We start from the raw sequence: 8504 nt of genomic DNA, 5'->3' as shown, positions 1-8504 counted from the left end.
CATGTATTTATAGTTTTTTTCTGGTTTCTTTTGTCATTTATTTCCAGTTTCATTGCACTGTGGTCAGATAATGTGCATGGGATAATTTCTGTTTTACTGCATATATTTAAGCATGACCTATGGACCAGTATGTGGTCTATTTTAGAAAATGACCCATGTTCAGCTGAGCAAAATGTGTATTCAGCTGTGTTTGGGTGGAACTCTCTGTATATGTCCACCAAGTCCAGTTCTTTCAAGCTCTAGTTCAGTTCTGTTATTTCTTTGCTAAGTATTTGTTTGGTTGACCTATCTTTTGGAGATAAGGGTGTGTTAAGGTCCCCTGTTATAATTATGGTATTGGATATTAAATTTTTCATGTCCATTAAGATTTGCTTTATATATTTCGGTGCTCCCGTGTTTGGTGAATACATATTCATGAATGTTACCTCTTCCTCTTGTATTTTTCCTCTAACCAGTATATAGTGGCCTTCTTTATTTCGCTTGATCATTTTTGGTTTGAAATTGAGACTGTCTGAGAATAGGATTGCTACCCCTGCTTTTTTCTAAGGCACTGGGGCATGTAGTATTTTGTTCCATCCTTTGACTTTCAGCCTATGAATGTCTTTATGAGTTATATGTGTTTATTGTGTACAGCATATTGTTGGATTTTGTTTCCTAATCCACTGTGCCAGTCTATTTCTCTTAATTGGTGAATTGAGTCCATTTACATTGATGGTTAGAATTGAGATGTATTGTCTTACGGTTGCCATGTTATTTACCTGTTGTTGTTTACTCCTTTTTCTCCTGTGTTTAATTGCTTACCCTATTTAGTTGGTTGCTTCCGATCTCATTCGTGGAGTTCTGATCATTTTGGTCCCTCTCTAGAACAGTTTTCAGTAGCCTGTGTAGGGTTGGCTTTGTCATCACGAAATTCTTTAGCTGTTCTTTGTCATGAAAGTATTTCAATTCTCCATCAAACTTGAAAGAGAGTTTTGCAGGGTATAGTAGTCTTGGTTGGAATTTGTTTTCATAGAGGACATGAAGTACTCCACTCCATACTCTTCTTGCCTGCATGGTTTGTGAAGAGAAGTCGGCCGTAATTCTGATGTGTTTTCCTTTGAATGTGATTTGCTTCTTTTCTCTAGTGGCTTTCAGTATATTCTTGTGCTAAATTTCTGGGATCTTGAATGTTATATGTCTGTGTGTTTTTCATTGGGTTGAGGTTACTTGGCGCTCTCTATGCTTCAGTTACCTGAATGTCAGATTGTTTCCTCATATTTGGGAAGTTTTCTGCTATTACTTGTGCCCATATTTTTTTAATGTCCTTTGTGTTGACTCCTTCTTTCTCATTGATGCCTATTAGTCTCACATTGTTCATCTTTGTATCATCTTGCAGGTGATGGATTATTCTTTCCTGCATCCTCTTTTTTTCTTTAAAAGATCCTTTCTTACCTGTTCACTAGCTGCAGCAGCATCTTCCATACCTGAATCTCTGTCTTCACAGTCACTTAAACGGTTTGCAAGCTTGTGATTGAGATGTTAAATTCCTCTATATCTCTTTGACTCTTCTTCACGCGATCTATTTCTTTCCTGTATTGCTCATTCAAGGAATCTGTCATTTTTCTAATCTCTATTTTTTTAATCAATGTCTTCTTTAAAAGCAGTTATAAATTCTTTTACTGCAGTGTTTTTTCAGATTGGGTTTCCTCCCTATGTTTGTGTAATTGATTCTTTACTTTAGATGCTGTGAGTTCTGAGAATTCTTTTTTTATTTCAGAAAAGAATTCCACTCTGAAAACCTCTATAACTTTCTGCTGTTGCTTATTTACTATCGACACTATTAATTCATGCATTTGAGCTGAGCTAGTGTCCTCCGCACTTGTTCTGGGTGGGCATTGGGTTTCCTCCATATGTTTCTGCATTTGAATCTTTACTGCAGATTCTATTAATTCAGGGATTTCTTTTTTTATTTCCAATATGAGTTCCCCTATACCTTTCTGCAGCTGTTTCTTTAATTCAGAAGCCATTGATTCATTGCTTTCAGCTGTTTGATTCCCAATTTGGTCTGTGTTAGTTTCCTTTGCACTTTTTATGAGTGGGCTTGGGTTCTGAGGTTGCATTTTGTTCCTTCTCATCATTTTGTGTAGCACTGTCTTCTGATCTTTGTTGTAGATCTTCGTTGTAGTTATAACCTTAGCACGTACAGAAGTTCAGGTGCAGATCTACAAAGTTTGGATTTATCCAGCTGTGCATGGCTTGGGTCCGGCTGCTGTGCTCATCTCCTCCCTGCTGCTACCCTTAAGCATGAACCTGTTGTGCCCCTGTGGCAAGATGTCCTGCTCCTGAACTAGCTGGGAGGTTCTATTCTCTACATTCTCTGCAGGGATTGAAACTGCAGGTTACATCCCAGGCATGTATGCCAGGCCTGAGCTGAGCCTGGAGTGGCAAGGTGGAGCAGGGGGCAGAGTCAGCTCTCCCACACACTTACTGGGCCTGGGCTAGGACTGGGTCTGGGTGTTCCCGGAAAGTGGCAGAAATTCCTACTCGGCGGGCAGGGTGGGGGAGGTGCTGTGGAGTGGTCGTGAGCGTCCCAAGGGGGTGGAAGAGGGTCTCACCCACGCTGCACCTGGGCTGGGAAGAGTAGTCTGTCCCATTGGTTCAGGGCATCCCGAAGCTCTCCCACACACTGACCGGATCTGGGCTATGACTGGGTCTTGCTGTGTTGTTTTTTTATTGCACAGTGGCTCTGTCTCCAGCCGTCAGGGCCTTGTGCTTCCTCTAGTTTTAATGCCTGACCCTGCAGTGAGGGGAGCTTGCATCTTCTCAAGTCCTGTCCCATTCTCCTAGCCCGAAGGGAGCACTAGGATTCAGTCTGTCCTTAGGACCAGGAGCTTCCTCCTCTAAGAATAGAAATCCACAGGCTTCTACACTGGGCCACTGTTTCTTTGGCTGTGCCCAGAGGTCAATGGATCTGAATATGAATAATACTTAGACTTAAACAGCATCCTATCACATGTGAAAATGTATTTTATTTCTATTTAATTTTATCTCAGTTTGACTTGGATAAGTAAAAAATAAAAATATTGGGTTTTTCTTCAGTGCAAACAGATGTTCTTCCAATCCTGATGTGAAAATAAAATTTAATAAACACTTCTTAAAAATGGGAAGATGGTTATTTTTCATATATATTTTCTTTTCCTTTGAGATATAGATTCCTGTGCCCTTTTCAGCTGGCTGTTTTTTAGCTCATTGTTGGTAGTTAAAGGTTACATCTGCCAAGAAATAGTCTAGAATGCAAGAGGAACAATTAAAAGCCTTGTGTGTGGCACTGACTCACTGACTTCTTTGAGCTGAGTGGTCTGCATCTGTTTCTCCAGCATAAACTAAAAACAGAAAAAAACAGATTTCTTATAACTCAGAAGAAAGTAGCTTCAACATTAAGTTTATGGAATGCTATCATTTTTATTATTTAATATCTAGCTCTACATAGTCTACATAATTCTAGTTAGTGCTAGATTTTGGAAATACAAGATCTATCCCTTTGTCTCTTCTATCCATCCTTTATTGTGCTCTTTTTCACACGATGACTTGTTCAAACCAGAGCTACTCTATGGTGTTTAAGCTTGTGTGTGATTTACTTTACTCAACACTATATTTTACCAGTGGCATCCACTCTCATACTAATGTCTCCAATTCATCAGTCTTTATAGTTGAATAGTGTTCTATTATGTACAGGTACCACTTTATTTAATTTTTCTTTAGTCAGCTGTCTGTTGATGAGTATACAGGTTACTTCCAGGATTTGACTATTGCAAATTGTGGTTCTATATGCATTGCCATGCGTGTATCAGTATGGTATGATGTCTTAAGCTCTTTGGGGAAGATACCTAGAAGGGAGAATAGTTAGATCATACAGAATTTCTAATGTTAGTTCTCTGAGGATCTCCATACTAATTTTCTTAAAAGTTGTGCTAGTTTACATTCCCACCAACAATGTGGGAAGTTTCCTTATTTATCTCAGCTTTGACAATATTTATTTATTTATTTTTTAGTAATTGCCATATTTTCGGGTGTAAGATGGAATCTGAGTGTGGTTTTAATACAAATGAGTCCATGTCTCAGTTACTTTTCACTCACTGCTGGGACAAATACCTAACACTCAAACTGAAGGAAGGAAAGGTTTATTTAGCTTACAGTTTGTGGAGGTTTCAGTCCCTACTCTGCTAGCTCCCAGGCAAAAGGCAGCAGTTCATGGTGGCAGAAAACAATGAAGAGCAGAGGAGGAGCAGCAGCTGCAGCATCTGTCAAGCCTCTCTCTTTTCCTTCTATGCTGACTGTGATGAATGAAGCTCCTCTGAAGTGGTGCAGCTGCATCAGCCAAATCCTCCAAGGAAGTGGCATGTGAAGCTTTGAACTCCTTCAAGGAAATGTGGGGCTGAATTCCAGAATCACACACTGTAATTCCAGCCACCTCTGAAAGAGCTCCATCTATGACTGTATGAGCCTTTAGGGGGGACACCTAGCCACAAGACATAACAGAGTCAAGATAGTTCCTTTGGCTTTAGATCTTCAATCACATTGTTATTGTCATACAACCATTATAGGATACTCCTTCTGTAACAGTGTGGGGCTTCCAATTGGCCTGAAGGGAAAGGAAAGATTGTATTTGGTTCAGGTGCAGGGATCTAGGTCAGCAGAGTGTTCTATGATACTTTTTTAAAAATGCATATATGGTTAGCTCTGTGTGTGTGTGTGTGTGTGTGTACCTATGGATGTGTGCACATATATCATGGTCCACTTCAAATCAGCAAATTCTTGTCAAGCTTTCTGTAATAACATGCATCAGGTTACTGAAGCATTTTGGCTTTTCTTCTAGAAAAGTTAGAAATTTGGCAAAGAAGTTACAACCCCAGAGCAGGTGACTTACTTGTTGAACTTATAGCTACCCATTGGTTTACCCAGAAAAAGCTCACCAGTGTTGTTGTCACCAGTGAACATTTTGGTTGATGAATTAAAGCACAGAGATATAATATCTGGAAAAAATATCTAGCTTCACTATCAGAGAGAGAGAGAGAGAGAGAGAGAGAGAGAGAGAGAGAGAGAGAGAGAGAGGCTGAGACTGAGAGACGGAGATGGAGACAGAGATGGAGACAGACACAGACACAGACAGACACAGAGACACATGGAGAGATGCCTGGAGGAATTTCTTATGGTAGCTTTGTCTTTCCTCAGGTTTCCTCTTTGCCTTGTGCCCTGCAGTTATTGGATATAGGAGGGAAGTTCCCCTGTAGGATGACTGGATCATCATAACCCTTTCTTAGCCTCCTGTGGACAATACAAAGACAAATGTACATGTGCAAACTAAGACAAAAGAACAACGAGGTTTCTTAGGGAGGATATTAGTTCTTGCTTTATTTTTGTATCTTGATGTTTTGATGTCTGGAGTTTTGACCGACTGCAGAAGAACTGTCCCACTTAGAACTGGGCAGTTCATGGAGATACTGAACACTATAATGGCCTCAGCACACCTTTCAAATGCAAAGCAGCCAACCCCAAGCTGACACTTCCAATCACCTACTGTGTTGGGCTTTCAGACTCCAGGCAACTGTCTACTTGTTTTGGAGCTGCCTTACCCTACAGCCAGGCAGCAGGTAGGACATGGAAGACATCTCTTGACCCTACAGCCTGATACACTGATGTAAATTACCAGTCATAAACTTCCTCACTCTGCCTCTCTTGATGTTTCCTACAGAAACCATATTGAAGGTTCTTGCCTGTGGGTTCCCCCACTTTTTGGTTCCTGCTTCACACTGTACTTATGATTCACACTGTACTTATGTAACCCCATAGCATGACATGACACTCCTTCTTAGGAATTATTATTTATAAACTGTATTTCTGGTGACAATCCTGTCTCTTTTTCTTTTTAATGTATTTGGTATAGGGTCTCATGCAACTCAGAATTGTAGTGGTCCTCCTGTTTTCAGGCTTTCTGGTGCTGGAATTACTGGCATGTGCCACTATGCCCAGTCTCAGTGGTTGGTTCAGCATGCATGCCTGGGAGCAGGCTGGCATGGCATGTGGTATTGGGGATTGAACCCTGGTCCCTGCCTTTTTCCTAAGCAGGTGCTTAGTCTTCTGAGCTGTCTTGTTGGCCCTTGACAATTGTCTCTTGATCTGTTGACTTTATCAAACCTAAATAATAACAAAACCAACTGAGGCAGTGCCAATATGATATATTGACTGTCAAATCACATAAACTGGGGGCTTTATGAGTTAATAAAACATGAGCAGAAAAATAAGAAGATACTTCCAAGGAAGAACACAGTGGTAGAATAGATTACAGATAAAATTAACTGCTAAGATTATTATGTAACACAGGTAGAAAAATTTATTTGGAACAAAGTCACCACAGAGAGAAGATTGCACAAAAACGATGGAAAAATTTAGATTGCATTTGGTTACAAATTTGGAACAAATAAACTAGGACATTGTATCAATACTTGATGGAAAATACTTGTTTCATGTTATGCCTAACATGTTTTATATTCAGACAACTAGGTTAAACCCAACTACATATGTTGTAGAGTAATAATAAGCTTCTCTTATGAAGGGTTCACAACTTAAGTTTACAGACCAAAAATTAGAGAAAAAGAAGGGCTGCAAGGACAGCCAACATTTTGGCCCTAGCCTTTCAAGGTCAGTGAAGACTCAGGACATAAAAGAACCTGTACTGTAACATCATGTAACTCAGTTGTGTCTCAAATTTTCTGATCAAGGAGATTAGGGGCCACAGAGGAAAGTGATCGATGATGTAGAGAATGCTAAGGAGAGTCACATAGAGAGAAAACATTCTCTTAGGCTTTCACAGAGAGCAAATTTGTTCAAGCAATGGTTGTGACTCATCCACATGGCTGACATTGACAAAGAATCTACAAACTGTGGTACAGGGTTACAGGATAAATCCTGAGGGGACTTGACTGACCTTTTCAGACACAAAAGTTACATTTCTTGTTAGATAGGTCTTGCTTTATCTTGGTCTTAACCATCCAGCAGAAAGGTTAAAACAAAAACAAAAACAAGGTATAAGGGGTGAAGCCATGTTGGTATGCTGGGCTGTAAAGGGCTCAGGTCAACAACTACTGGCATTGCCAGTCCTGCAGATGACCCACTACTATTATGGACTACTGGACTATATTGGAATATTTTGCTGAATTCATGCACCTATAATATTTAAATTACAATGGAATACACTTCTCTGACAAAACTTAACAAAAAAGGAGGATATAAATGAAGGACCAGTTTGTATCTGTATATATAAAATAGGATAGGTATACAGCTACTTTTTCTTAATTCAATTAGGAGAAAGATTTATACTAATAGTGTCTGGACAGGATATCATCTCAGCATCTTTTACTATGAATAAATACTAAGAAGATAACAATATGCAATATATTAATTATTGAAACTCTCCTACTAATCGGTTTTGAAACTGTCTCATTGCTATTTGTTTCTCAATAAAGTTATTAAAAATAAACTTGGACATTGAATAATTCGTGTAGGTAAGAAAAAAGTTATCATTAAAGCAAGTTGCCTAAATGAGTCTGAAGCAGTGGTTGGGGTATGCAGAGGAATAAGGAAGTGCAATGAGCTCTCTTGTGAAGTACTGAGTTGCATGACTGAGCACAGCCTACACTATAGCACAAACTAGGCTGGCAATTGGTTAAAAGCAGCGTATTTCTGATAAGGAAATCATGTGGGAGATCTTGGCGAAATATAGTCTCATGCAGCTAGTCTAAAATGAGGACTGTTGTTCTACACTTCAAACAAGGTAATGACGCTTGTCCCCAGCTACACCATTAGTTTACAAGCATATAGATGACCTCTAACTTCACTCTATAACCTGTAGTTCCTTGACTTTATTTCCTATCATTTTGAGAAAACAGGCTGAAAATTTGCATCTAGCATCAGCCTGAGCATTTTGCTTGTCAGTATTTGTGAAATTGTGAATTCCAGAATCCTAGGCAAAACCATGCAAAAAGAGTTATGTGCAAGAATAATTCTTGAATTTATTTTTCTTGAGTTATGGGGGAAAAAAGCCCAAGATTGTGAAAATATTGGAGGCAGACTTGGGAGGGTGACAGACAGGCAGGCAGGCAGGCACGCAGACAGTGACAGACAGAGAGAAAAGACAAAGATACTTCAGAGAGATACTTCAGATACTTCAGAGAACTGAATACTTCAGAAAGTAGAGTGAAAAATTATAGACTTAAGGGTGGGTTTTGTTTTGTTGAAAAATATAGTTTGACTCATTGGACTAAGTGCCTGCTTAGGCAAATGCAAGGACCCAGATTTAATCCCCTGTACCACATGCCATGCTGGCCCTGACCCCCCTCCTGGGTGCTCTGAGTAGGCTACTGAGTCCTGGTGTGGTGGTGCACATCTGTAATCCCAGTGCTGGGGAAGCTGAAAACAGGAGGATCATTGTGAGTCTGATCTACATAATGAGACCCTATATAATATAT

Source organism: Octodon degus, unplaced genomic scaffold, assembly GCF_000260255.1.
Source record: "Octodon degus isolate 3935 unplaced genomic scaffold, OctDeg1.0 scaffold00410, whole genome shotgun sequence".
NCBI lineage: Eukaryota > Metazoa > Chordata > Mammalia > Rodentia > Octodontidae > Octodon > Octodon degus.
Note: the sequence above shows the minus strand (reverse complement) of the source record.